General features: G+C 43.9%; 1 protein-coding gene across 11 annotated transcripts in view; it reads left to right on the plus strand.

Annotated features, from left to right (window-relative positions):
- The first annotated feature begins 11,928 nt into the window (after window positions 1–11,928).
- The window catches only part of GNG12 (G protein subunit gamma 12), a 63,230-nt gene continuing 47,920 nt past the window's right edge, over window positions 11,929–27,238 (plus strand). For 2 of the 11 annotated variants that reach the window (XM_073357381.2, XM_073357388.2), the window contains exons 1-2: window positions 11,932–12,101; window positions 18,128–18,255. The gene's annotated coding sequence lies outside the window, so the exon portion shown is untranslated. Of the gene's footprint in view, window positions 12,156–12,181; window positions 12,277–18,127; window positions 18,256–27,238 lie in introns of those variants that run through there. The other 9 variants (XM_073357384.2, XM_073357387.2, XM_073357390.2 and 6 more) reach the window with 8 other exon arrangements.

The raw sequence follows: 27,238 nt of genomic DNA on the forward strand, positions 1-27,238 counted from the left end.
GCTCTTGACCAAACATTTCTACACTTTAGCCATCTCACTGAGGGACGTCATAATTAGGGATGTGTGTAGCTGTATCTGAAACTCGTACACAATCTGAATCCTATTTTGGGTTCAAAAGAGTTCGATTAGTTTTAAAATAATAATTGTACAGCTGAGAGGTCTTTTTCTTGCATTAGTTCTGAACCTGTTAAAACCATGACCTTCTGGGACTCTCCTCAATGGGGCTGATTTTTACATTGGTAACTAAGAGTCTGATGCAGCCTTCTCAACTCCACTTGAATTCAGTGGGAGACTAAGGGCACTTCACATCCCACGGAATTGGGTCCGAATGCAGTTCAGATATGTTCAAATAAGGATCTTAACCTGGGACTGTCCTAACTAAATTGAACCAGCAAATCTTTTCAGGCTCACTCACTGAATGCACTGTTGCATTGGAATTCATTGTAATGACTATGAAAGGTGACTTAAAGGGAAAGGAAGGGGTGTCATATTGTTTTGTCTGATGCCCCTCCAACCTGTAAGGCTGCTTTCAAAATAACGTTTTTTTAAAAATAAAACCTATTTGTATTACAGTAGCTCCTGGTCCCAGTCCTAGCTGAGATCTTTGCTCCATTGTGCTGAGCACTGTACCAACAGGAGACTGTACCAACAGGAGACTGCCTGCCCCAAAGTGCTTACCATCTAAATAGACAAGACTGATGACAGGTGGGAGAAAGGTATAGTAGTGTCCCCATTACTCTGCTAATCCAATCATTCTGTTCTGCTAATCAAAGGACATAGTGTACATAGTGTTTTGCAGTGTGGTCATTCTCACTCAAGCTAGTCTAGTTCTAGTGGAGTATCTCAAGTGTAGTGGAACAGCTTCAACAGAAGAGACTGAGAGAACTCTGCCCCAGAATAGTCACTAGTCTGGTGGTTAGGCACTCATCCGTGGGACCTACGTGTGAATCCCCAATCTGGAGCATGGACTTTACTCCCCTTCCAGGTGAGTGCCCTAACCACCAGCTTTTGGGCAGGGCACCACCATTTCTTTGTGAATCTAGCCTTTCACTTCCAAATTTCCTTTTGCTTTTATTTATTTATTTTTCAAGTTAAAGATGCCCAAAGCTGAAACAAAGAATCTTATATTGAGTAGAATGAAACACCTTGTTTGACCTGATTACAAAATAACCTTTTCAGACATAAAGTAACTTTTCAGTTGCTGGAATATTCTCCTACACCCACCCCCCAAAAAATTATTTTCAGGTTGACCCAAAATGATTTTTTTTATTTCTTTGGAATTGACAGAGAACTAAAAAAAAAAAAATAATAATAATAAAAATCAACTCTTAGCATCATATTAGAATTGTGTGATCTTTGTATTTCTATTTTTCAGGCTGAGAATACACTTATTAAATAAAAACATAAGAATGGCCATACTGGGTCAGACCAAAGCATCTAGCCCAGTATCCTGTCTTCCAATTCCAGGTTCCCTAGAGGGAATGAACAGAACAGGTAATCATCAAGTGATCCATTCCCTGTCACTCATTCCCAGCTTCTGGCAAACAGAAGGCTAGGGACACCATCCCTGCCCATCCTGGCTAATAGCCATTGATGGACCTTTCCTCCATGAATTCATCTAGTTCTTTTTTGAACCCTGTTATAGTCTGGGTCTTCACGACATCCTCTGGCAAAGAGTTCCACAGATTGACAGTGCTTTCTGTGTAGAAATACTTCCTTTTGTTTGTTTTAAACCTGCTGCCTATTAATTTCATTTGGTGATCCCTAAGTTCTTGTGTTATGAGGAGTAAATAATGCTTCCTTATTTACTTTCTCCACACCAGTCATGATTTTATTAGGGTGACCAAATAGCAAGGGTGAAAAATGGGGACGGGGATGAGGGGTAATAGGCATCTATATAAGACAAAGCCCCAAATATTGGGACTGTCCCTATAAAATTGGGACATTTGGTCACCCTAGATTTTATAGACCTCAATCATATCCCCCTATAGTAGTCTCTTTCCCAAGCTGAAAAGTCCCAGTCTTATTAATCTCTCCTTGTATGGAAGCAGTTCCGTACCCCTAATAATTTTTGTTGCCCTTTTCTGGACCTTTTCCAATTTCAATATATTTTTTTGAGATCAGGCAACCACATCTGCATGTAGTATTCAAGATGTGGGCATACCATGGATTTATATAGAGGCAATATAATATTTTCTGTCTTATCTATCCCTTTCTTTATGATTCCCAACATTCTGTTCGCTTTTTTGACTGCCGCTGCACACTGAGTTGATGTTTTCAGAGAATTATCCACAATGACTCCAAGATCTTTCTTGAGTGGTAACAGCTAATTTAGACCCCATCATTTTATAAGTATAGTTGGGATTATATTTTGATGAGGTTTTGATATTTGCACAAGTGGTAAATAGAAAGAATCACTCAGAGATAAAATTGATGCTATTACAGTACTTTTTAGGAGTTAATGCTAAAGCCTTAGTCTTTATTAATATTACAGTGGTGCCCAAAGACCATGATTAGGATCCTATTGAGCTATGTACTGTACAAACAGTTAGTTGCTGTCTTAGTCTTCTTTTCAAACATCTGCTTTTGATTTCGTTTTACCTTTCCAAAAACCATTAACTACCTATTTAGATCTTTTGTCAGACCAAATGCCTGTGATTCACAAGGTACAGCACAGACCTGGAATTCTACTCTCCCCTTCTTTCTCATGCACAGTGGAACTGTACAATGTCTTCTGTACCCAAAGTCCTCTAGATTTGAGGATTTGGCCCCAACTTGCATCTGGCATGTTTTTAGAATGTAAATATGTTTTCAGTCTCAGAATAAAAATGCATTATTATTTAAATAGCACAATTTAGTTTTGATTAAAAAAATTCAAGACTGCCATTTTCTGGAAATTGTATTTATTAGCTTTGAAAAACATTCAGGGAAGACAAAAAGACATTCACAGTCTACCAATAAAAACTATTAACCACAGTCTAAACCGGACATAAGTAAAACAATTGATCAGTTTCATTATTTTTACATGAACATGAAGACATGACGAAACTACATTTTACCTTTCACGTTTCCCATAAAAACTTCCATGGCAACATTTATAATGCAAGGATACGAAATGGAAACATTTTATGCAGAATGTAAAATAGGAGTGTAATTTGGCTTACATATAACCACAAATGTAGAGAGACTCTATGATATCCCTGAAGGAGAGAAACAGACCTACACAGTACAGAATCACACTCTAAGCAAAGGTTTGTCTGCTTATGGACAGAATAACAGATTTAATGTAAGATCTTGTACTGAGACTCCCTCATATTCGGGCTTATGTATTTGTATTACATAATAAAGCCATAATCTGCCCCCAATGTGCTAGGTGCTGTAAAAACACATTGTAAGAATTTACAGTGTAAAAAGATGAGTAAGGATGGGTGAAAGGAAAGATTAATATCCCCATTTTGCAGATAGAGAGCTGAGGTACAGAGATGAAGTGACCACCCTCCTCTCTCAACCTTTTGCAATGGGATTGCTAACAAATGTAATTACCAGTGTTCATGTTTGCAGGATTAGGGGCTGTGTGCTGACCCTGAACTGACTGAGTATGTGACATCCTGACCCACTCGTGTCAACAGCAAAATTCCCATTGGCCTCACCGTCACTTTATTTTCAGATATTCTCTTCAAATTATATTATGTTGAGAGACTTAGTGATGCAGAATGCATGTCCTAATAAATCAGTCCATAAATATAAATGGATAATTGGGTATCTGTTTTGTACACTAGAGGGCAATGCTCCTTTCAACCCAAGTGACTAGTTGCTTGAGCAGTTTTTGTGGGAAATTTGGGGGGGTGGGTGAGAATTCTTCAGAATGTTTTTCAGATTTTTGATGGAACTCCTCAGCTAAAAACAAGTGTGTCAATGTTTGAAAACTATTTTTTGGCTTAAAAAAAAGTTCAGTTTGTATAAAACCAAACCCTGAAAAATGTTACTGAAAATATTTCACTTTCTGTTTTTTCATTAAAATCTGAGAATTCTGACCCAAATGAAAATTTGTATTGAAATTTTCATGGAAGTTGAAAAGCTATTTTTTGTTTGTTTTTTGTTTTTGATGAAAAAACTTCAACCAGCTCCACTAGATACCCAGTCAGGCTCTGATTTCACAATACTTGAAATCTGCTTAATTTTAAGCATGGGGAATCATCCCTCAGAAGGCAGGACTAATGTTATGGCCATTTAAATGTGACTCAAGCTATTAATGCAAAGAGACAATCAAATCTTTACATTCCTCCCCACTGCCCTCTTTCCATAGTTTATAATAATCACTTAAAATTGAAACTATTTCCACGCACACATCTATCTTTCTCTCCTCCCCTTCCTGTCCCTCCTCCCCCCGCATCTTGGTACTTTCCATATGATAAACATTGCCTCCTGTATTTTAAAGGAGTAAAAAGTAATATGGCTGGCATTTAGCAATAACTACTTTTAACTGTTCAAAAGATCCTTGTTTGTACATTTGCTAAACTAACCTCCCATTGGTGGAACAAGACCTTAAAGATATGGGGAATGAAATGCACTGATGTTGGTCAAGCTGTGGGTGCTCACAACCTGTGAAAGTTAGGCCAACAGTATCTGGCATTAACCTTCCAAGGGCCCTGTCTAGACTAGGCAAACAGGCTGGGGGTAGAGGGCCCAAAAGCTAAAACCTAAGTAGAGAGGGGCCTGAAAGGGATTGTCTGGAGCATAGAATAGCAGCACTCAAAACATCTTAAAGTGGCAACTAGGGTTGCCAATTTTGGTTGGATGTATTCCTGGAGATTTTGTCACATGACATAATCTTTAATTAAAGATGAATCTTTAATTCCTGGAGACTCCAGGCCAATCGTGGAGGGTTGGCAACCCTAACCTAGACTTAATTGGTATCACAAAGATGAACTAGAAGAGGCATCAGAGTACTAGGCCTAAGAACCCCCATAAGGTAAGTTTACCCTAGTACCCCACTATGAGACTGCTCAGTAGGGGGTTGAGTTAGAAATTACAGGGTTTGTCTTTACTTGTTATTGGCTGAGACACTACCAAGCGTACTGGTATCCTGTCTTTTCTGCTAGCCCTAGCAAATCCTTTCATTTGGGGGGTGTGTAGGAGTGCTCATTGGGAATCCACCAGCTTCCAGAGCCCTAGGGTCTAGTAGTTGAAATGTCAAAAGAGAGACTTTGCACATATGTGGTTACATGCTAAGGTCTACTCTAGGGCTCCACCCAATGGATGGCTGGAGTGTCCATCACAGAATAAATAGAATGCCACCCTTATAAAATGGCAATGTCACCGCGGGGCTAGAGAAAGGGACTGGTAGGCAAGAGATCTGGTTTCTACTCACAGCTGTCACAGATCTCCAGTGTGACCTTGGGCAAGAAACCTCATTGCTCTGGGCCTCAGTGTACCCATCTACAAAATGGGGATAATATTCACATTTCTAAAGTGCTTTGATTTTCTTGGATAAAAATCTCTAAGTGCCTGGTATTAGTATTATCAAATATGGTTGCTTACCTAGACTTTTTCTCAATGACTTATAACATTTTTATGTGAGCTTGGTGCTTGTGAAAGTGATAGGTTGGCAGCCCTACAGAATGAAGTTCTCTGTCCCTGGAAGAATCTCAGCATGGGCCATATGAACTATGTAGTGTGCTTCAACTTGGGCTTGGTGGAATCATCCTAAGGGTAATAAAAGGTCAGTCTCCATGTCCAGCCAATTTTTGTCCTCTCTAAAGAGACTGTTAACAAGCTTCCAGCTGTAGTGACACCTCATTACTAGAAAATGGACTGGACTGAAACAAGCAACATCCACTACTGACTTCAAGTTAAATCCTGCTTGCCTTACTTATGTGAGTAGTCCCACAGGCCTCAAGGCAAGCAGAATCTGTGCCCTGATTTGTTTAAACAATGAACTAGTGAAAATGATTTTCCCAAAGCATTACTGTAGGTCAGTGGTTTTCAAACTGTGGGTTGGGACCCCAAAGTGGGTCGCAACTCTATTTTAATGGGGTCGCCAGGGCTGGCATTAGACTTGCTGGGGCTCAGGGCTGAAGCCAAGGTATGAGCCCTGCCACCCAGGGCTAAAGCCCTCAAGCTTTGGCACCCCACCATGGTGGCAGGGGTTGGGCTTTGGTTTTGGCCACCCTGCCCTAGATGGTGGGGGTCAGGCTTCATCCCCCTTTCCGGGGTTGTGTAGTCATTTTTGTTGTCAGAAGGGGGTCACGACGCAATGAAGTTTAAGAAACCCTGCTATAGACAATCTTATGAATGGCCAGTAAAACACTTTCTTTTATAGAACTCAAGTGTTCTGGCGTATAAATTAGTAAACTATAACATATAATAGAGATGGCAATAAATAAAATGTAGAAACCTAACCAGCAAACCTACTATAACTATTCCCTGATGGATGAATCAACATAAGTTATAAAGAGCTGACTATGCTGAGAAGAGTTATAATTCAGCTGAATTAGTGTCATGGAGATGTCAAATGTAATTGCGGGAGGTTGGGGGGGGGGACCGGAAGGTGGTGGTGGTTGTTTTTTTTAATTTTAATTATTTAAAGAATATGTCCTGGACACTGAATTAGAAATGAATGTGATGGCAGAGTAACCAAAAGAAAACAGCAGTAACTATAACTAGTAACTTGGGCTGATATTTTTTTTATCCAATTAAGTCTACATTGTATTCGTACTGTACATTTTGTCTTATAGAATGCAACTGCCTACTGAATTGCTTCAATATTTGCTGTCAGTGTATCTAAAAGCACAAGTTAAGACAGTGCAGACCAAACTTGACAAATATTTGACACATAGACAATAAAGCCTTGTCTCCACTAGGGTTTTGATTTTGATCTTTGTTTTTAAATCTCCCATTGGTGCAGTTTTCAGGGTGGAGGTAACAGTAGGAGTGTTAGTGTTGAAAGCACAGGCAATTTTACCATCATGACATACAGATCTGCTCTGAGCAGGGTTAGATGGCATGATAGTAAAAATGCTTGTGTTCTCTCTATGCTGGCAATATTATCCACGGAGCTGCACTAGTGGTAGTGCAATGGTGAGAGATTTCCTGAGAAATGCTTATGTAGACATGGCATTAAGGGCTTGATCCTGCAAATCCTTCATGCATAGAACTCCCTGCGGCTTTAACTGGAGTTCTGGGCAAAGAGCCCACAGGACCGGGCTCTAAGCAGGAAATTGCCACAATTACCTGGTGACAGCTGTTAAACTGATATTACTGATAACTGATCTTGGTCAAGAGGCTCAGAAGAAAAGATCACCTCAGGCCAAGATTCAGCATTCAGGTTTGAGGTAGTCTCCTAATCTAAGGGCTTGTCTACACAGGCAATTTACAGCGCTGCAACTTTCTCGCTATGGGGTGTGAAAAAACACCCCCCTGAGCACAGCAAGTTTCAGTGCTGTAAAGCGCCAGTGTAGACAGTGCTCCAGTGCTGGGAGCTACGCCCCTCGTGGAGGTGGGCTTTCTTTAGAGTGCTGGAAGAGCTCTCTCCCAGTGCTGCATCGCAACCACACAAGCCACGTTAAAGCATGGCAGCGCTTTAGTGTTGCCAATGTAGACTAGCCCTAACTCTCCAAATCATCAATTTTCAGTGTCGGCTGAGTCATTCCATCAAAGGCCGTCACTGCACTTTGACACTTGATCCTATGTTGTTTCAAAACAAATATTCCCAAGAGTGATTTTTCATGAAGACAGTGCCGTCTGGTGGCCAGATGTGTTTATTCCTGATAGCCCTAATCCAGAGAGAAATCTGGGGCCTCTGGGATTCTATTCTTTTCAGAACAGAATAATATTGGAGTGCCTTCCAGGAGTGCAACATGTCTAGCATCTGCTACATGTGGTTCATTCTCTCCCTCTCAAATTCTCCCCGGAAGGAGAATTGTGGGTTTTGTTTTGATAGGGCTTTCTTTTGTTTTGTTTTTTTAATGTACACAGTGCTGTGTGTTTGTTAGACAAGGCAAGTCAATGAAGCTTGCCTTGCATTTGGAGCTGAAAGTGGTGAAGTTTATGATGGTCCTTACTTCCTGTGGGAGTTGACTCCACAGTTGTGGACCAGTCCCCAAGAAAACTGTCCCTCGCACAGTTGAGCTTTTAGGTGCTAACTCCGTGGGTGCTGCGAGGCTGGAGCTCCCATGGGGAAAAATTAGTGGGTGCTCTACACCCACCAGCAGCCAAGCTCCCCCCACCCCCACCCCCTCCTCCTTCCCTGAGCACACCGTGTCCCCGCTCTTCCCCCTTCCAGTGCTTCCCACCTGCTGCCTAACAGCTGTTTGGCAGCGCTTAGGACTTTCCAGGAGGGAGGGGGAGGAGGCAGTAAAGAGATGAGGTGGGGACTTGGGGGAAGGGGGTGGAATTGGGGCAGGGTGAGGGCGGGGCCAGGGGTGGGGCCGGAGGGGTGGGGGTCAAGCACCCACGGGGCAGAAGGGAAGTTGGCACCTACCTTATGATAGAAATTTCGATTGTGCCTGAAAAGTGGAGTTGTCAGCCACAGTCTTCATCCCAGAGCTTTAGGCAATCTTTTAGTTATATTGGGCCTAGGCATTCAGCACCTTGAAGATAAAGCCCAAGATCTTGAATTTGATTCACTGTTCTATGGGAAGTGTGGAAAGGAGAGGATTTGATGTAGTGGCTGAGGAAACATGCTGCAGCATTCTAGCTGGAGTTTCCTAAGAGCTGATGACTTCATGCCCAAATGCACTGCACTGCTTGTGACACACAGGCCCACTTGTGGTTCACTACTTCATGTTAGCAACTCTTGTCAGGCCTGACATTCTCATTACAGCTCACGCACTGGTGTCATGATATTTAGTTAAAAGGTGACATGTAATATAATATGTCTATCTAATGAAATCTAATAACACACTGGCCCTTAATGTCACTGTAAAATGTTTGTAACACCTCCGTAGGTGAAATCATGGATACTCTCTGATGATATGTCCAGGAGACTATAAATAGACAAAGGTGACAAACAGGTTTCTTCTATATAAAGGGGAAAGAAAGTATGGTGGCAGATACCCTGTCTAGGAAAGAGGGTTCTGACCTACTGCCTCAAAGTCAGTGGATGGCTCCCAGGCTGGGAGCTACAGTGGCAAAGCATTGTGGGACACTCAGGGTTACAGGGTAAAAAGTAACACAACTTCTCACTGGTCTGGATTTCACCCCGAATTCTGTGATACTGCTGTAGTCCAGACTGGACATGACAAAAGTATGTATAACCAAGGTCAGGATGAGATGGTGTCTCCTACCTAGCTGAAAATGATAGCATCTATGAGTAATGCTTTCTATTACATGAGAGCTTAGCATCAGTGAGGAATCCAAGAACACTCCTAAATTACAAACTGAACTGACAAATTGTAGGGTGTGTACCTTCAACTTAAGTGTACTGCACCATCGCTGCAAACTCCTCAAAGTGCTTTCTTCTGCCCACCACAACTGAAGAGACTATTGATGGATTCATTCTCAGGCAGGTTAGGGACACATTCTGCATTAATTTCATATTAGCCTTTTGGCTAAAATATCTGTTTCACAACTGATATGTTCTCTAGTGGCAGAATCTGTCCTGCACATGATGTTGTTTAGTAACTACAGGAGCCATTTGAGAAGCTTTTTCTCCTTCACAGCTTGTCTGCTCTTTCATCTTACCCATACTGCCAAATTCCTCTCAGTGAAGCTGCATGGGTGCAAATCAGGGCAGAATTTGGCCTATTATGCTGAATTTGTGACATCACAATACATTCTGTATGTGGCAATTTCAACTTTAACATTAGGGATGGTGACATCCCTGCAGGATCTAGCAAAAGGCTTAGTTAGGCTATGAGAGAGAAAAGCCCTCTTTTAAAACATAAATATCTTTACTAATAGCAAAGTGTAAACAGGAAAATCAAACTATACATGTTTGGGTGTTCTTTCAAACTTTTTTTCAATTTTGATATAGTATTAAGGAAGGTCCACCTTTAAATACAAAGTTGAATGTGATGTGTTATAACATGTGCCTGCTTCTGGCTTGCAAGTGATAACTTTTTGTAAAACTTTAATCAGACGCTCTACTTTGCTTCTGGAAACAAATGTATTTTTGAGTAACTCATAGCATCAAAGTAGCTAATCACAAGTAAAAGCAAGTTTTACCAGTTTGGGCATAGACAAGTCCTTGCACATTTCAGGCCTAATCTTTAAGGTGCTGAGCACTTCCTGTAGGGTGCTGAATTCCATCAACTTTCCTTTAAATTAGTGGGAGTCAGGAAAGCTGAGCGTCTCCTCAGAATTAGGACCCTCAGGGCAGAGACAAAGCTTAATTTGGGCTGTGGTTAGTGATTTGGTCGAAAGCTAAATTAAAAGCAGCAACTGGATATTTTCCCTTCTGTATTGCTCAACCCTAAATTTGTTTGAACATATGGGGAAAAATAATCCTTGTTCTAACTTCTTTGAAAACAATTGAGTTACAGCTCCACTTAATTTGGCTCATTGAGTGACAGAATTTAGGAAAAGTGCGCGCGCTCTTGCTCTCTCTCTGACACACACACACTGGTGGGCAGTGTGACACCCTGGCACCAGGGTGGTGTGATGGCATGGAGGGGGGTAGAGTGACACCCTGGCATAGGGGTGGAGTGGGGGGTGTGTGGAGTGACACTTTGACCACAGCATTCATATCAACAATGTTCAAGGCACAAAGACCTCCAGGAAGTTGTCATTTAGCAGTCCTCAGCAATGTGTGTCATGGTTTGGGGCTGCCCACATTGACATAGTGGACTGTCTCTGAAATGTTGCTGAAATTCCGCTGCAGCACAAATTCCATGTCCAGTATGAAACTGGCTCAGAAGGCTCCATTGCCTTAGTGGTAAATCAAATCTGGGTTGACGTTGAGTGGGGTCTCAGAAAAGATAATTGTCATTTTCTCTATGGACCACGAAGCTCGCCACTCGTCCTCTATTGGAAATCCCTTGTCCGGTAAACTTATCCACAATGGGCAACATCAGGGCAGATGACCATTTGGTTGATTAAACAAGTCTTTATTTAACAGTAGATGTGGCATATCATGCAATTTTGTCACGAGCTTTGCTATGCTTTCCTCTTTGTGAACATTGGGTGGAGCAATATTGCAGAGACCTGGTGACCATGGTAGAGGAGTCATGCCCCTGGCACTGGGGCAGTGTGAGGGTATGGGGGGGTGGGATGAGTGCTGGCAGTGGGGTGGTATGATGGCGTTGGGTGGGATGCTTTTATGCCTTGGCATTGGGGCAGTGTGAGAGCATGGTGGTGGGGGTGGTATGACCCCCTGGCACTGGGGCAGGTGCGGGGTGTTGTGGGAGCGGTGGGATGCCCTGGCACAAGAGTGGTCTGAGGGCGTGGGGAAGTGGCATGAATCCTGGCACTGAGGCAGTGTGAGGGTGCAGGGGGGGTGGTGGGAGGGCATAGTGGAGGGTGGTGGGATGCCCTGGCATTGGGGTGGTGTGAGAGCATGTTGTGGGTGGGAGTGGAGTGATGCTACAGCACTGGGGCAGTATGGGGGTGTGATGGGGGGCAGTGTGAGGGTGCAGTGTGACACCCTGTCAGGGGGGCAGTGTGGGTATGCCCTGGCAGGGGGGTACAAGACTATGGGGGGGTGGGGAAGGGATGACGCCATGGGGCGAGCCCTGACACTGAGGCGATGTGAAGGAGTGGGGGAAGAAGGAGCAGGGGAAGGGGCCGTGTGAGGCCGGGGGGTATGACGCCGTGGTGGGTGGGGGATTCCCTGGCACGGGGGCGGTGTGAGGCCGGGGGTGCGCTATGATGGGAAGCGATGGGATCCCTGGTACTGGGGCGGCGTGAGGCGGGGGGGCAGCGCAGCAGGCAGAGCCCCGCCCGCTTGGGCGAGGGGCACAGAGAGGGCGTCTCCCCGCCTGCCTCGGGCGCCGCCGGCAAACCCTGGGTCCTGTGGCGGGCGGGAGAGCTCCGGGCCCGGCCAGCCCCGCCGCCTCCCCCGCCCGGGGCCAGGCGGAGCCAGCCGCGGGAGGAGGAGCGGGTGAGAGGTCGGCCAGCTCCGGTCGCCCACAGAGGCTGAGTCCCGGGCGGAGAGGGCGGCGGTGAGTGCGGCGGCCCAGCAGGGGGTGGCAGGGAAAGGGCTTGGCTCGGCTCGGGTAAGCCCCGCAGGCGCTGGGGGGAAATCGCGGCTGGCGGCGACCCGCAGAGCAGTGGCCAGCGCCGTGCCCGTGCGGCCGCTCTCAGCGCCGGCCCTCCCCGGCGTATCTGGCTCGGCGGGTGAGGTGACTCCTGAGACCCCACCCCCCCGGCATGCCTGGCTCTGCGGGTGTGGTGCCCGAGACCCCCCCCCCCAGTTCCCCCCACCGCCCCGGCATGCCTGGCTCTGCGGGTGTGGTGCCCGAGACCCCCCCCCCAGTTCCCCCCACCGCCCCGGCATGCCTGGCTCTGCGGGTGTGGTCCCCGAGACCCCCCCCCCCCAGTTCTCCCCACCGCCCCGGCATGCCTGGCTCTGCGGGTGTGGTCCCCGAGACCCCCCCCCCAGTTCTCCCCACCGCCCCGGCATGCCTGGCTCTGCGGGTGTGGTGCCCGAGACCCCCCCCCAGTTCCCCCCACCGCCCCGGCATGCCTGGCTCTGCGGGTGTGGTGCCCGAGACCTCCCCCACCCCCCTGGCATGCCTGGCTCTGCGGGTGTGGTGCCCGAGACCCCCCCCAGTTCCCCCCACCGCCCCGGCATGCCTGGCTCTGCGGGTGTGGTGCCCGAGACCTCCCCCACCCCCCTGGCATGCCTGGCTCTGCGGGTGTGGTGCCCGAGACCCCCCCCCAGTTCCCCCCACCGCCCCGGCATGCCTGGCTCTGCGGGTGTGGTGCCCGAGACCCCCCCCCCAGTTCCCTCCACCCCCCTGGCATGCCTGGCTCTGCGGGTGTGGTGCCCGAGGACCCCCCCCCAGTTCCCCCCACCGCCCCGGCATGCCTGGCTCTGCGGGTGTGGTGCCCGAGACCCCCCCCCCCCAGTTCCCTCCACCCCCCTGGCATGCCTGGCTCTGCGGGTGTGGTGCCCGAGGACCCCCCCCCCCAGTTCCCCCCACCGCCCCGGCATGCCTGGCTCTGCGGGTGTGGTGCCCGAGGACCCCCCCCCCCCAGTTCCCCCCACCGCCCCGGCATGCCTGGCTCTGCGGGTGTGGTGCCCGAGACCCCCCCGGCATGCCTGGCTCTGCAGGTGTGGTGCCCGAAACACCCCCCCCCCCCCCGGCATGCCTGGCTCTGCAGGTGTGGTGCCCGAAACACCCCCCCCCCCCGGCATGCCTGGCTCTGCGGGTGTGGTGCCCGAGACCCCCATCTCCCTCCCTGCCCCGCCCCTGCTGAGGCTGGCCCTGGAGGAAGGTGCCTCCTGAAACACCCCCGTCCTCCCCCACGCCTGCGCGCCGTGGCGTGGCTGGCGGTGGGAGAGTGAGGGGTGATATTCACATGCTCCTCCAGTGTGGTTAGCACACAGGGCAAATGGTTATTGAACTTCTCTCCCTGCATGGAGAGTGTGCCTGCTTATATGAGTGCCAGAGTTGGAAGTGATGGCAGGGTATTGGGAGTGACTTATTACAGGAACTTCCCAGCAGGTGTGGAAATAGCGCCTACCCTGGCTGGCTAGCCTAGTTTTCCACTTGCTGCTGTCCCTTCAGCCACTTCCTTAGAGTTGAATCAACCCCCACGCAAACACCTTCTGCCCCATCTTTGTGATACTGCTAAATTTATGGGGTAATAGTCCTTGATACTGTTACAGGCAGGAAAAGGAAATACCTTGGTCCTGGATGGGAACAATTATGACAGAACTTAAAACCTATGGTAGAACACATGGTCTGGGGATTGTCTGGTGATAGTTGTCACTTTATTACTTCATATTTACTATATTTCCCCCCAAAACTAGTGGCAAAACTAGTCTTAAGGAAAATGTGGTAACAGAAAGAAAGAAGGGAGTTAATTAAGGTGTCCTGTCATGTTTAGTGTTTGTCTGTTTGCCATGTTTGGCTTGTTTGCTGCTGGGAAGAAATATGCAACTTGTTGAAAATTCCATCTGGATCTAAACTCTGTTATCTATCTTCTCATCCTTATTACCTGTTTATCCTCTATTCCCCAAGCTGCTTTTGGGGACAGAATATTTACATTCACTAGTGTAATGACAGTTGTTTCAGAGGCTGGTATACTGTCTACAGATAATCTTTTAGCTGATGTCAAAAAGTGTATTTGTTTTAAGAAAGAGTTTGGCTCTGCTTTTAAAGTGTATTAAACCTTCAAAATATTGCACATCCTCTTATGCTTGTGTGTAGCAATCTCTGGTGTTTCAGCTGCAGAAGTGAATGGATAAATCAGATAATGACCAATCTAAATCAGCAAACATTTTAGTTAGCAAGTTTGTGCTTTTTTTAACTTCCCCAAATTTCAATTTTGCATTAAAGCCAACATATATTTAGACTGATTTTATTTAATTTCAGTTAGTTACATATTCCTACTAAAAACCCCACTCATTTATTAAAAAATACACTGAGTATGTAGCTATAAAAGTTCTGCTTAAACAAAAACATATTTGGAATAAGTATCTTGTCCATCCATTGTGAATACTGATTAATTTTTATTCAGTATGTCTTTATAGTGTATGTTAGTGATCTGAGCATGAGGCTGGAGTCAGAAATTGCTGTGCTCTAATCCTAGCATTGACGCTGATTTGCTGTATGGCCATGGACAAATCACTTACAGCTGTGTCTCATTTTCCACATCTGTAAAGTGGGAATCACAAAATTCCACAAAGGAAAGTTGTGTTGATTAAGGCCCCAGTCCTGCAACTATTTGTGTGGGCAGACAAGAACTTCATTGGGGCACTGTGCTGGTCTAGTAGTCTGTCTTCATGCGACAAGTTGCAGATTAGGTCTAATTAGTGCATTTAGGTAGAAACATGTTATATTATTAATCAAAATGTGCCTCACCAACACTTGTGACTTGTCTTATATATAAATTGACGTTAGTCATTCTTAAACTGCAATATCTTATGCCAGGCTAATATTCACGATGTTTTTAATGAGAGAAAGTCTTTAAGATCCATTTAAATGATGTTTTTATTGTATTTTTTAGCATTATGTATAAAATAATATTTAAAGTGATTTGTCACATTTTCCCCAATATTGCAATTAATTTAGAGCTAATCATAATAGGTTATTAGTTTGTATTTATGTTAATTGTAGATTAGCTTGAAAATAAAACTCCATGAGTAAGTGACCAGTACTGTATAGTAGTAGTATTGTCTGCTGGTCCAACACAAACTAAATGAGGTTAAAGGATTAGTATACAGTTAATGACTACTAAATCTCCTATTTCATCTCGCCATTGTATATTTTAGAGTAATTTGGGAGCTTTTTAGTCAAGTGCTAAATGTCAGAATACATTTCATGAATTGCTTTCCCTTAGAAATTTAGTGCAATAAAGCAATCTTATCTGCATAATTATAAAGCTAATCAAGTTACATACATTTAGTAATGAAACACTTTGAAATTGTTCTGAGACTTCTAACTTCATCTCTTTTTTGGATATATTGCTGTCTCAGAAGTATACACACTTTAATTCTATTTTTAATCTTTTAGCACAGATACTGAGTTATAATAAACATACATTTTCAGCTACTTGTTTCATTTTAAATAATATGTATAATTCAAATATGTAATTATGTAGTAACTAATTCTGTGGCTACTAAAGGTCTGAATTCTTGGGCCCTGATCCTGCAAAAGCTCAGGACCTTGGAGCCTAACTCATAAACAATGTGTCTATGGCTCTAAGAGTACAACCTGTGGAATATCTTAAATGCTGGCTTCACAGCAGGCTTACGTGTTCTTGGGATATTGGGTCTGTCTTGGAAGATATTGAACATCATAAGTTTTACAGAAGGTAGTAGCTCAGTTGCTGTACAGACAAAGCTCCCCAGCTCCTGATTCTTGGTCTGTTGGTTAGGCCCTGCAGCAGAAGCAAACCAATAGGAATTATTCCAGCAGCCTGGTTCTAATGAACTGACCTACCCTATCCCATAATACAAGAACAAAGACAGACTAAATGAAATTGACAAATTTTAAAATGAATAAAACGTCCTTTTTATGCAATATAAAATTAACTTGTGAAACTGGCTGCCACAGAAATAAGTAACTTGGCAAGATTCATAAAAGGATTGAAGCCATCTAGAAATGAAATTAGCATCTGCATTTATAAAATAAAGGATAAAAATGACAAGGGCTATCAACCCTCTTGCTTTGGTGCAAGGACCAATGGCCTGCACCTGCTTAAATTGAAATCCGTAATAAAATTTATTAACTTCAGTGAGAGCAAGGAGCAGGATCTTTTCTCAAATCCTGAGTTGGGCTGAGGACTTGCAATTCCCAGTGGTACCAAACCGGCAGATTGTTTGGCATCTCTCTGGATTCAGTCCAGTTTTATCACTGCTGGACTCGGGCAGCTTTTTTCCCTCAATGTGGTGATATTGCTCCTGCCGACAACACCCTGTTCAACTTGTCACAGCAAAACTTTTGTCTTTTTTGGGGATGGGGGGTGGGGGTGTTTGTGTTTTAACTTTCTGAAAGACACAAGTTTTGTTGCTCAGTTACCAGTGTAGACATAGCCTTAGTAACATTACATCAATAGGTGATGATACTGTGTCCATGGGACAGAAAACCACATATTGCTGCATGTTCCTGGCAGGAAAAATCAGTTTAAAAAGGGGGCTGTGGAGGGCTGCTGCTAGTCAGAACACAATTGTGCTACTTTGGTAGTGTATACTAGTATCAGATATATGCGTAGGTCAAGAATTTTGTCCCTGCTATTTAGATGTCAGCTAGGCTTGTTCTGTTTATACCATCTTTCTTTCCATCCCTTTTCCATATTTTTTTTAAAACTTGCAGTACAAACATTTCAGTTTGACATGATTTAGTTTCAGGTTTAGTCATAAACTTGTTCTAGGCATTATTTTTTCACTCTGCTTCATGTACAACCGTTCTATCATACAACATCTCGTAAAAGTTGACAGTTAAAGTGAAGGGTGAGATCCTTGGATGTTTGGAGAATGTAAAACTGAATTTTATCTTGGTGGGTAATGTATATAGAAAACCCATTCTTTCATATGGGCTAGTATTTAAACGTTGACTTTACAGCTGCAGAGACTGGTATTTTCAGTTCCCTGCCCAATCGTCGTCTTGCATTTTGTGACCCACCCTTGTTAAACAGGGAATTGTAACACGTTAAATGAAGTCCTGCTGGATCTTGCATTCTTAATAGATAGTTATCTGTGAATGCTCATGCAGGTAGGTGTTCTTAGGAAAACACAGTGTCTGGAACAACTTTTCTCACTTGCATGGGTGGAGATTGGGCAGTTTGTATTGAGGCTCAAAGGCAACTGTAAATTTCATTTAACTATTTGAGATTAAATACTCACATGTAAGGCAAAATAACAAAGGTGAGTTATACTATTCCTAGTGTTGATATAGGATACAAACAATAAACCTTAATTAGCCTTTCATTGCTAGAAACTGTAGGGAGGTGCGGGGGGAGCCACAATTATTATGGTTCTAAAGGGATTGATTTCCTCCGAGCCAGATTCTGATACCTTCACTCCTGCTGAGTAGCACCTTGCTCTGCAAGTAGTCTGATTGAATTGAATGGGACTGCTTGCAGAGTAAATTACTACTCAACATGAGTGAGGGTGTTCAAATCAGGTGTGAATGAGGAAATGTTAAACATACTGTAGGTCTTGGCTAAGTGGCAGCTTAGGGGATGTGGAGTCGTAACTGTCTGCAAGTATTTGAAGTATGTCAATACCAAGGAGGGAAAAGAATTGTTGATTATGATTCAAGGGGCTATAATTAGGAAAAATTGGGTAACAGTAAAAAGGGAAATTGTAGGCTGAATATCAGGTGGAATTTTATGACCATGAGACTTGTTGCTATGTAGAATAGTCATCCAGCGGAAGTGGTAGAAACCCTGCTTTTACAATTAAATTGAACAAAACCAGAAGAAAATGTATTGTACAATGCATAAGTGTTCCCATGGGGAAGTATAAAAGTTATATAATCTAGTCTTACTCAATGACTCTTTCTGTTTGATCCAGGTTGGCATTCATCTTTGTGCTTTAATAAAATGGCTGGAGCTAATTGCTTATAAATGAACACTATTCCACCATCCTCCATCAATTACGTCAATTACATATTCATCTGAGAAGCCAGAACTGCTTTTCTGGTAGGGTATCTTATATTATGAGTATTTTTTGTGTGTGGTTAAGGCCCAGAACGGTACACCTCAATGTATCTCCATTTCCTTTCCTGCAAATGAGACCTCCCTAACTCAAAGGAGCGTAGTGCGGCTTGGTTTGCTGATATTCATAGTGCATTGAGGTTCCTGAGTGGAAGTCTCTCTGAAAGTGTAAAGTATCTTCTCTATTTCTTCCTGGAGGTAATTTTCTTTCCTTTTTTTAAAGTAACACTGTCAATATCTATAGACTTAAAGATGTAGCAATTTAAAAACATTCACTCCAATCAGAACCTCCTGATGTCTTACATATAATTGTATTTCTTTTAAAAAGTTTAAAAATTCTTTGGGTCTACAGCAACTAACAGAGCCCCAATGTTGTGCCCAGTGTTCCCTGCATGAAAAAATAGAAGGCTTATGTTATCTTTCATCAAAAGATCTCAACGTGCACTAAATTTGTGAGGTGTATACGTTTTATTTTGTCCAATTTGAAGGTGGAGAAGCTGAGAGGTGGAGAAGTTTGGATTTGACCACAAGGTCACCCAGTGAGTCAGTTGCAAAGCCAAGGTTAGAATCCAAAATTACTCTGTTCTTTGCCAAAATAGGCGATGCTCCCTTCCTACACAGCACGCCACTACTACATATGTAGATTTAAAGGGTTGGATCATTTAAAAATGGTGGTTGGCCTGCAACATCTAGATAAATAGTAGGTGGGAGGTGAGCAATGGTGCAGGGATTGGTTTCCAAAGTACTGTGTATCGTAGCTAATAGCTGAGTCAGGGGGAGAACGTGACTTGGTGGATAGTTGGTAGGCACTGGTGTGAACAAGTTAAATGGAGGCACTATTACTTGACACTTAGTGTTTACAGGATCTTATCCTAAGGTGGAACAAACTATCATTTATTTATTTCCCGTTCATGACATCTTGCTTTGCAATCCTAGGCAGGAGACCATCAATCGAATTAGATGTTAGAAATTTTCTCTTTTTTCTTTTTTGCCAAATGCCTATTTGTTTTTAAATTGTTTGTACATAGCAGACAGGAATTCAGTCATTTTAATCAATTGTAAATTTTTTTATTTATAAATTAAATGCTCTGTAGGAAGCCTCCAGAAAAGTTTTCTGTAAACTGCCTATCCCTAATAGGATATGTTTAGATTTCTGTTCTGTGTAGTTACGTTTTCATGCTTAAATTTTCTTAACAGTTGGTTGAATATACAGTTACATGCTATTTGAACTGTCTGTGTTTATGAATTTAAATCCTTAAAACTGGCTCATTGCTTTAAGTCATTAATCATTTCAATAAGTAATTAAGCTTTTCAGGAAGAAAATTTCCATTCTTTTTTTTTTTTTTTTAAGTCAAGTTTACATAAACAGGAATTCACAATTTGTTAGACTTCAGTGTCTCAGTGGAATAAATGAAATTCTGTTGTAGAGCAGTCCATATCAGTTCATAGATGGAAATGTTGACCATATTATTTCATCTGGAATGTATAGTAAGTCTAGAAAAGATACGGCAATTCATCTGTGGCTGCCATAGTTCATTTCTGCTTTGAGTTTACTAAAACACAACAGAAATAATGGTGCAATCCTGCAACCTTTACTCAAGTTAATAAGCCTTACATGAGCAGTCCCGTTGGCCTCACTTGGCCTACTCTCTTATGTAAATGGTGCAGAAGAGTAAATAATTTGTGTTGCATTGCAGCTGCTTTGTTCTCCTTTTTCTCTTAAGAAAAGGGAAGACTATAGAGGGATCTGCCCAAAGTGGCATATACCGTGTTAATAGCATAAGCCTGCTGAGCTGGATTTATCTACCTAAAAGAAAAAAATGACTGAGATAATGGACTATTGAGTTTACAGAGGCATAGTTAAAATAGATTGATGTGGCAGTAGTTTAGCATAAATTGGAAAACTTTGGATGCAGAATTTTTCAAGAATCTTTGACTTGTCTTTCACAAAATAACTCTGCTTTCATATTTAAAGTATTGCACTTGTATAAACTAGCAAAAATACTTAAATGGGTTTTAGTAAGTATGTAATTTTAAAACATAAATATTAGGGCTGTGAAGCGATTGCAATGAAAAAGATTAAGTGTGCGATGTTAATGGAATGCCATTTATTTAAATATTTTTGGGTGTTTTCTACTTTTTTAAATATATTGATTTCAGTTACAACACAAAAAGAAAAGGAGTACTTGTGGCACCTTAGAGACTAACCAGTTTATTTGAGCATAAGCTTTCATGAGCTATAGTCTCTAAGGTGCCACAAGTACTCCTTTTCTTTTTGCGAATACAGACTAACACGGCTGTTACTCTGAAACCTGTCAGTTACAACACAGAATACAAGTGTATAGTGCTCACTTTATATATTTTTTATTACAAATATTTGCACTGTAAAAAATAAAAGATAGTATTTTCAATTCACCTCATATCTTTTGTTGATCATTTTTACAGTGCAAATACTGCACTGAATTTTATGAAATCAGTAAAGGAACAAATGATATAAAGGAAGGCTAATGCTGAAGACACAATGTGCTTTATTCATTTATTTTGACAATTATAGTTATTTATAATACTTTAGGGCAGTGGTTCTCAAACTAGGGCCACCATTTGTTCAGGGAAAGCCCCTGGTGGGCTGGGCCGGTTTGTTTACCTGCCGCGTCTGCAGGTTCAGCTCATTGCGGCTCCCACTGGCCGCGGTTCGCCGCTCCAGGCCCATGGGGACTGCAGGGAGCGGCGAGGGCCAAGGGATGTGCTGGCTGCCCTTCCTGCAGCCCCCATTGCCCTGGAGAGGCGAACCACGGCCAGTGGGAGCTGCGATCGGCTGAACCTGCGGACGCGGCAGGTAAACAGCCCAGCCTGCCAGGGGCTTTCCCTGAACAAGCAGCGGCCCTAGTTTGAGAACCACTGCTTTAGGGTACATCTACACAGAAAAATAAATAAAACACTGCAGCAAGTCTCAGAGCCCTAGCATAAATATCTACACTGCTATTTTTAGCCCTGTGACCCTGAGTCAGTTGATGTGAACTCTGAGGGGTAGTTCTGACTGCAGCTAGACACCTGCGGCTGGCCTGTGCCAGCTGGCTCATGCTTGTGAGGCTCGGGCTCAGGGGCTGTTTAATTAAGTCCTAGAGCCCAGCCTGAACATCTACACCACAATTCAAGAGCCCCTGAGCCTGAGCCTGAATGTCTACACCACAACTAAACAGCTTGTTAGCCTGAGTCCCATGAGCCGAAGCAGCTGGCCTGGGCCAGCTGCGGGTTTTTAATTGCAGTGTGGACCTATCCTGAGACTTGGCGCTACAGATATTTTTGCAGCGTAGACATACCTCTAGCATGCCATTTTTAAATGGTAGTGCAGGATAGTCTTAAAGAGAATAAAGATTTAGCAAAATAAGAATTCACTTAACCTCTTTATTATAGGGCTTGAAAATTTAACCTTCAGGCCAGTACACATTAGGTAAGTCTAGCCAGGGTGAAAAATACTTACGCTGCTATACACCCTGGAACTAATACATCAGTCAACTCTCTATTTAAAATATTAAAAAAGAAAACACTTGCTCTGTCCCTCTTGCTTTTGTTATGCCTGCTTTCCTTTCCTGTCTTGATGGCACTTTTTTTTTTCTTTAAGTTGGCCTCTTCCTTAAAACTGCCAACAAGGTTGACATGAGCTTGTCTTCGCTAGAAAATTTGGCTGTACCAGGATACAATGTACAACTGATTTTGCTGTCAGTGTAGATGAGGACAAGTAGTGTTTAACACCTGACTCACAATCAAGAGACAATTTTAAGCATTGTTTGCCCCCATCATGAATGAATGCAAAGTTAAGTTTACCATTGCAGTGTTGCCTGCTCTACTGACTTTATCTGAGTCTTGTGATATTTAGTGTTTTTCTTAAAGCTACAGCTGCTTCAACTAAGGGTATGTCTACACTGGCAGAGTTACATCGCTGGCAGTTACAGCGCTGCTCAGGGAGCGCTGAAGGGGAACCGCTCTTGTGTGTTCACACTGTCAGCTGCCTGCGCAATAGCGTGTTCACACTTGCGGCACTTGTAGTGGTATTTGGAGCAGTGTACTTTGGGCAGCTATCCCACAGAGCATCTCTTCCTCTTCTGCCGCTAAAAGTTGTGGGAAGGCGGAGGGTGTCGCGGGGCATCCTGGGCCCTGTCCCAGTGCCTGTGATGCATTGCTTTGCATCCCAGCAATCCCTGTGCTTCCGTCCACATTTGGCACCATCCTTCAACGGTTTGTGTATTGCGCGCTCTGCCTCTTTGGTCTGCAGGAATGGATCCCAATAATGCTGCTCGCTCTCACTAACACATCATGAGTGGCAGTGGAATTATTCCTTAAACTTCAAAGGTAAGAGGAGTTCAACATTGATCTCTCCACATGTAGTAGCTATGACACGAGATTGCTTGTGGCATTCATGGAGGAGCTGATCACAGTGGAACGCCGCTTTTGGGCTCTGGAAACAAGCACTGAGTGGTGGGATCACATCGTGATGCACGTCTGTGATGACGAGCAGTGGCTGCAGAACTTTCAGATGAGGAAAGCCACATTCCTGGGACTGTGTGATGAGCAAAATTTAGCAGAACACCTAACAGCATGAGGACTAAACTGAGGGGTGGGGGGCTATTGTCCAGGGACAAAGCTCAGGTGAGCAGCCAAGGGTAGTTGGACTCATACCAAGATGTTCTCCCTGAGTCCTCTGAACAGAGTCCTGTTTTGTAGCTTCTGACTAGCAGGTGTTGAATAAATTGATTCGAAACCCTTCCCTATGTGCAAACCTGGCTGCTGAAAAAAGAGAAGATGCTTATATTCCTATTTTCCTCCCTTCCACTTACTCCAGAAGTTCCTGGGTACAACATGGGTGGAGGGAAATAAAGAGAAATCTCTTCTTCCTCTCTGACTCCATTTTTAAGTCCTCCTTGCCAGTGAGTAGATCCAGTGTCTGTCTCTGCTATTGCTCATAGCCTTCTTAAGAAGCAGCAGCATGAAATTCACTGCTCTGGGTGAAGGAGTCTTTTGTTCCCATTTTCCTTTCCTCCTTCTAAGTTTTTGTTTTTGTTTTAAACCAGTGCCCCCTCCATTTATTTGCATTGAGACCCTGGAGTCTGGTGTCTCTTGTTATGGGAAGGTGGTTTCTGCCATTAGGATGATCCAGTTGGCTGTCAGTCTGGGCATGAGGCATGTCATTCTGATGCCAAGTTAATGTGGTTTAAAATAACCCCGATCAGCCCTTTAAACCTGATTCTGAAGTACCATATTGATGGGATGTGTGGCAGCAATTTGACTAATATAGACATGCAAGTAACAGAACAAGATAAATACTGGATTATATGATGTTTGCCACCACTTACAGTATTAAATGTCTGTGTGGTGAGCCAGGTCACCTGAGGGTATCTTGCCCATGTACCACTAAATCTGGGGACACGGTAAGACTGTGGGGCCCAAAAATAGAAGGGAGGAGGCTGGGACATTACAGGGCCAACAGAAGTCCATGCCTGCCCTCTGGGATCTGCATTGCCTCATTGCCCTAGAAGTTGCCCTAGATGATGTGCTGTTCAGGGGTCAGCCCCCTGTTGTGACCTGATAGTTTTTACTTGATTGGAAACAAGTCCTAGACACTGGAGTGCCTTTTTGTGAAGCAAACAGCTACAAATTCTGGAGAAGTGGATCCGTCTGGGACAGTTTTTAAAATGGCTAAGCTTTTGGGAGGTCCCTGAGTTGCTGGCTGTGACAGCTGATGGAGCCATGCAGGCTCCTGGGAACAGGTTTGTGCAGTGTCAGGTAGAAGCTCCATGCCTGGGGTTCCCAGTGGTGCCCTGCTTCCCCCAAGTGTGGTGAGTCCACTGGCTTCAGATCCTGCATTCCATGGTAGTGATACTGAGTCTCAGCCTCAGGCTGCTCCACTCCCTGCTCCTCTGAGGATGGATCTGATTGATGTGCCCACTACTTCTCCTATGCCTGGTTCCCTTTTGAACAATGGGGATGCTATTGCAGAAGCCTGATATTCTTCTGTGTTCGTGGAGTCCAAAGGAGATGAAGAAGATGATGATGTCTCTGACTTCTTGCTGGTCCCTGATGTCCTCACAAGTCAGCTGGACAGGAAGGGTGGTACAGCATGCAGGAGGTGAATTACTTTTGAGATGACACTAAAGGCAAAAGGGGAATTGAAGTTGAGGCCTGTTTCCCTGATCTGCAGTGCTTTGTTCATTTGGCCTCTCTTGTTTTGAGGGATACCTTATTTGATAGCAGGAAACGTTTCCATTTCAAGAAGTTGGTAGGCAAAGTCAGAAAGCATGCTGGGGACTGTTCAGGGCCTTAAAGCTCCCCTATGGCTCATGTATCTCTAGGTCGTCCCACTCTGACTTGTTTCCCTCTGTGCTCTATCTTTATCCTTCTAACTTCTGTGGTGCTGCTCAGCCCTGGCTCTCTGAAATATTAATGGGTACCAGGGTGGTTGTTGAAGGGCACAAGTTCTTGAGCTTCTCTGATAAAACCTGGACAGTCTTTTTTGCAAGAGATTTGTTTGGATCCTGTTGACCAGGAAGCTGTCTGAATGAAGAGGAAGGGGAAGCTTGTATGAGCCATGTCAGTGCTAGGATGATGTCAGTGCTAGGGTGGCTGTACTTTTCTCCCAGAGAGCAGCTTTCCTTTGTGAAAGAGATTATGTAAAGTCAGATCCTCCAGATGGAGGTGTGTATTGGTGCTGTGTTGGTTAGTTTTTTACTGTCTGTGGCCCTACTCTTGGGTAGGACCACGTTTCCTTTTTGCAGATACCCAGTTCCTGCTTGGCTCTGGTCCTGGATGCTATTATTGTCTGCAGGGGCGGGGATGATGACTTCATTTGTACTGTATATTGTTTTAGACAGGAGCCGTCTGGAGCCACACCCTTCGCTGGCCAAGGAGCTGTATTGTCTCTTGTAGAACTTTGGGTTAGTGGATGACTGGAGGTTCTCTCACACCACGCTAAGGCAGTATTTTGGCTCAAAGGCCACCCCAACCAAATCTCTGGGGCTAGACTGGATTGCTTTTATGCTGTAAAGTCCAGTATGATTGTTTGTTCAGTTCTGCTTGTCTCCCACTCACTTGGCTGATCATCATTGTCTCTGTCAGTGTTTCTCTGCCCTGTCCTGCCTATGCTTCCCGCTGGTGTTTTTATCACCAACTTGTTTCAGAACCTGAATTTCACCCAGGCGTTAACTGTTTTTTTGGGAACATTGGCAGCAGCAGAAGTCCTTAAGACAGTGGCAGAACATGAGAGGTCCAAATTCAATTGTTTTGCCAATGCTACACTCAGGCTGCTGTGAGGGCCTTGCGTCATGGTGAGTGCCCTGGGATGGGACACTGTGGATCTTCGTGACAGCCTTGAGGCTTTCATTTTTTATGAATTGACACTAGGAGTTCATGGGAGAGGTCCGAAACAAGCCATTGTTTCTCTTGGAAGTACAGCAAGACTTCTTGGCAGAGTGAAAAGGACCAGTCATCAACTACATAACTGAGTGGCACAGGGCACATTTTCTTCCTTTTCTGTTTACCATTTCTGAAAATATATTAAAGAAGACCAGGGAGAAAACCCCTAACCAATCAAAAGGACCAAAATTTGAGCCTTCAGAGCACTTCCTGGAGGAGAACATTTCAGGGAGCTCTGGTTTGGGCCTATTGCCCTCATTTCTTTGGTTTGGAGAGGAAGACTGTGGACTGTCAGCAGATTCACTGTCTCCAGCTGCCCAGGCATATCTGACATCTGATTCTGTGGAAGTCCAGAAAGTATCTGTGTCTTTCTGTGGTGCTTTGTACTCACTTGAGTCCTGTGACATGTTGGCAATGGTGGAGCTGTACCACAGGTTGCCCTGTCTCGCTAGTGAGGAACAACAATGTCTGGAGCCCTTCTGTCCTTGCAGGAGCTCTGTTGTGGTCCAGCAGCTCTCTACAGGCAGAGCCTCGGGAAAAGAAAAGCTGTCGTCTAAATTTTATAAATATTTCTAGGATCTTATTGGTCCTGATATTTTCCTGGGTGGTTTCTGGAGTGCTGCCTGGGGATGGAGCTGTCCCTCAGTTATCACAGGGCAATAATTACCCTGCTGCCCAAGAAATGGGACCTTTATGATGTGTGGAACTGGAGACCTATTTTTCTTCTCTGTCCCAATTACAAGATCCTATTCTATCCTATTTGGATGCAGTGTTTCATTTTTTTCCTCAATTGTTCCCATTTGATTAGTCTCTTTGGGTTTGTGTGATAGCTTTTCAATGGTTGGGAACTGCTTTTCTCCAGACTTGAGTTTATTCTGGGAGTGCAATACCCAGCCTGGGTTTTTTTACTGTGTGGTGGTGTTACTGTATCAGGTCAAACTGGTCATTCTGAACTTTCCCAAGGACAAAGTGACAGGGATAAAGGGATGTGATGTACTGGAGTTGTTCTGCATGCTGATCGTTGCCTGCCTCTGGGTTTGTTACCTTTTTATACGCTCACTTTGAAGTCTGGATATGTTTTGATTGACCAGATGTATTAATAATGTCTTGAGCAAACTTGATTCTGGTATCGCTATAGTGATCCATGTGTAATGTTTGTTCAGGGTGGGTTTATTGCTATTTATTCCTTTCTTTATGTATATGTAATGTATTTAATGACATTTTGAATATATTTAAATGTTTTTTTACAGTGAATAAAGGTGTTATTCACATCTCTCCTATCCTTCCCGTGCCCCAGACCTAAAGACCTTCCTGAATCCTGACAAACATTTTTTGGAAACTGATATATGGAGATTAAACTGATACATCTGCACAAAACATTTTGGTTTCAGTGAAAACCTATTTTGCTGAAATGACAATGTTCTGACTGGCTCTAAGTTCTGAATAGGCACAGAACCTGCCAGAGGTCTTTCTCACTGCTGCAGTCTATGTGCAGATTTTGGAAAAAAGCACGGCATTGGTTCACACTCACTTAACATTTGGAAGGTTTTGTTCTTTGCCA

This window comes from Lepidochelys kempii, chromosome 8, assembly GCF_965140285.1.
Source record: "Lepidochelys kempii isolate rLepKem1 chromosome 8, rLepKem1.hap1, whole genome shotgun sequence".
NCBI lineage: Eukaryota > Metazoa > Chordata > Testudines > Cheloniidae > Lepidochelys > Lepidochelys kempii.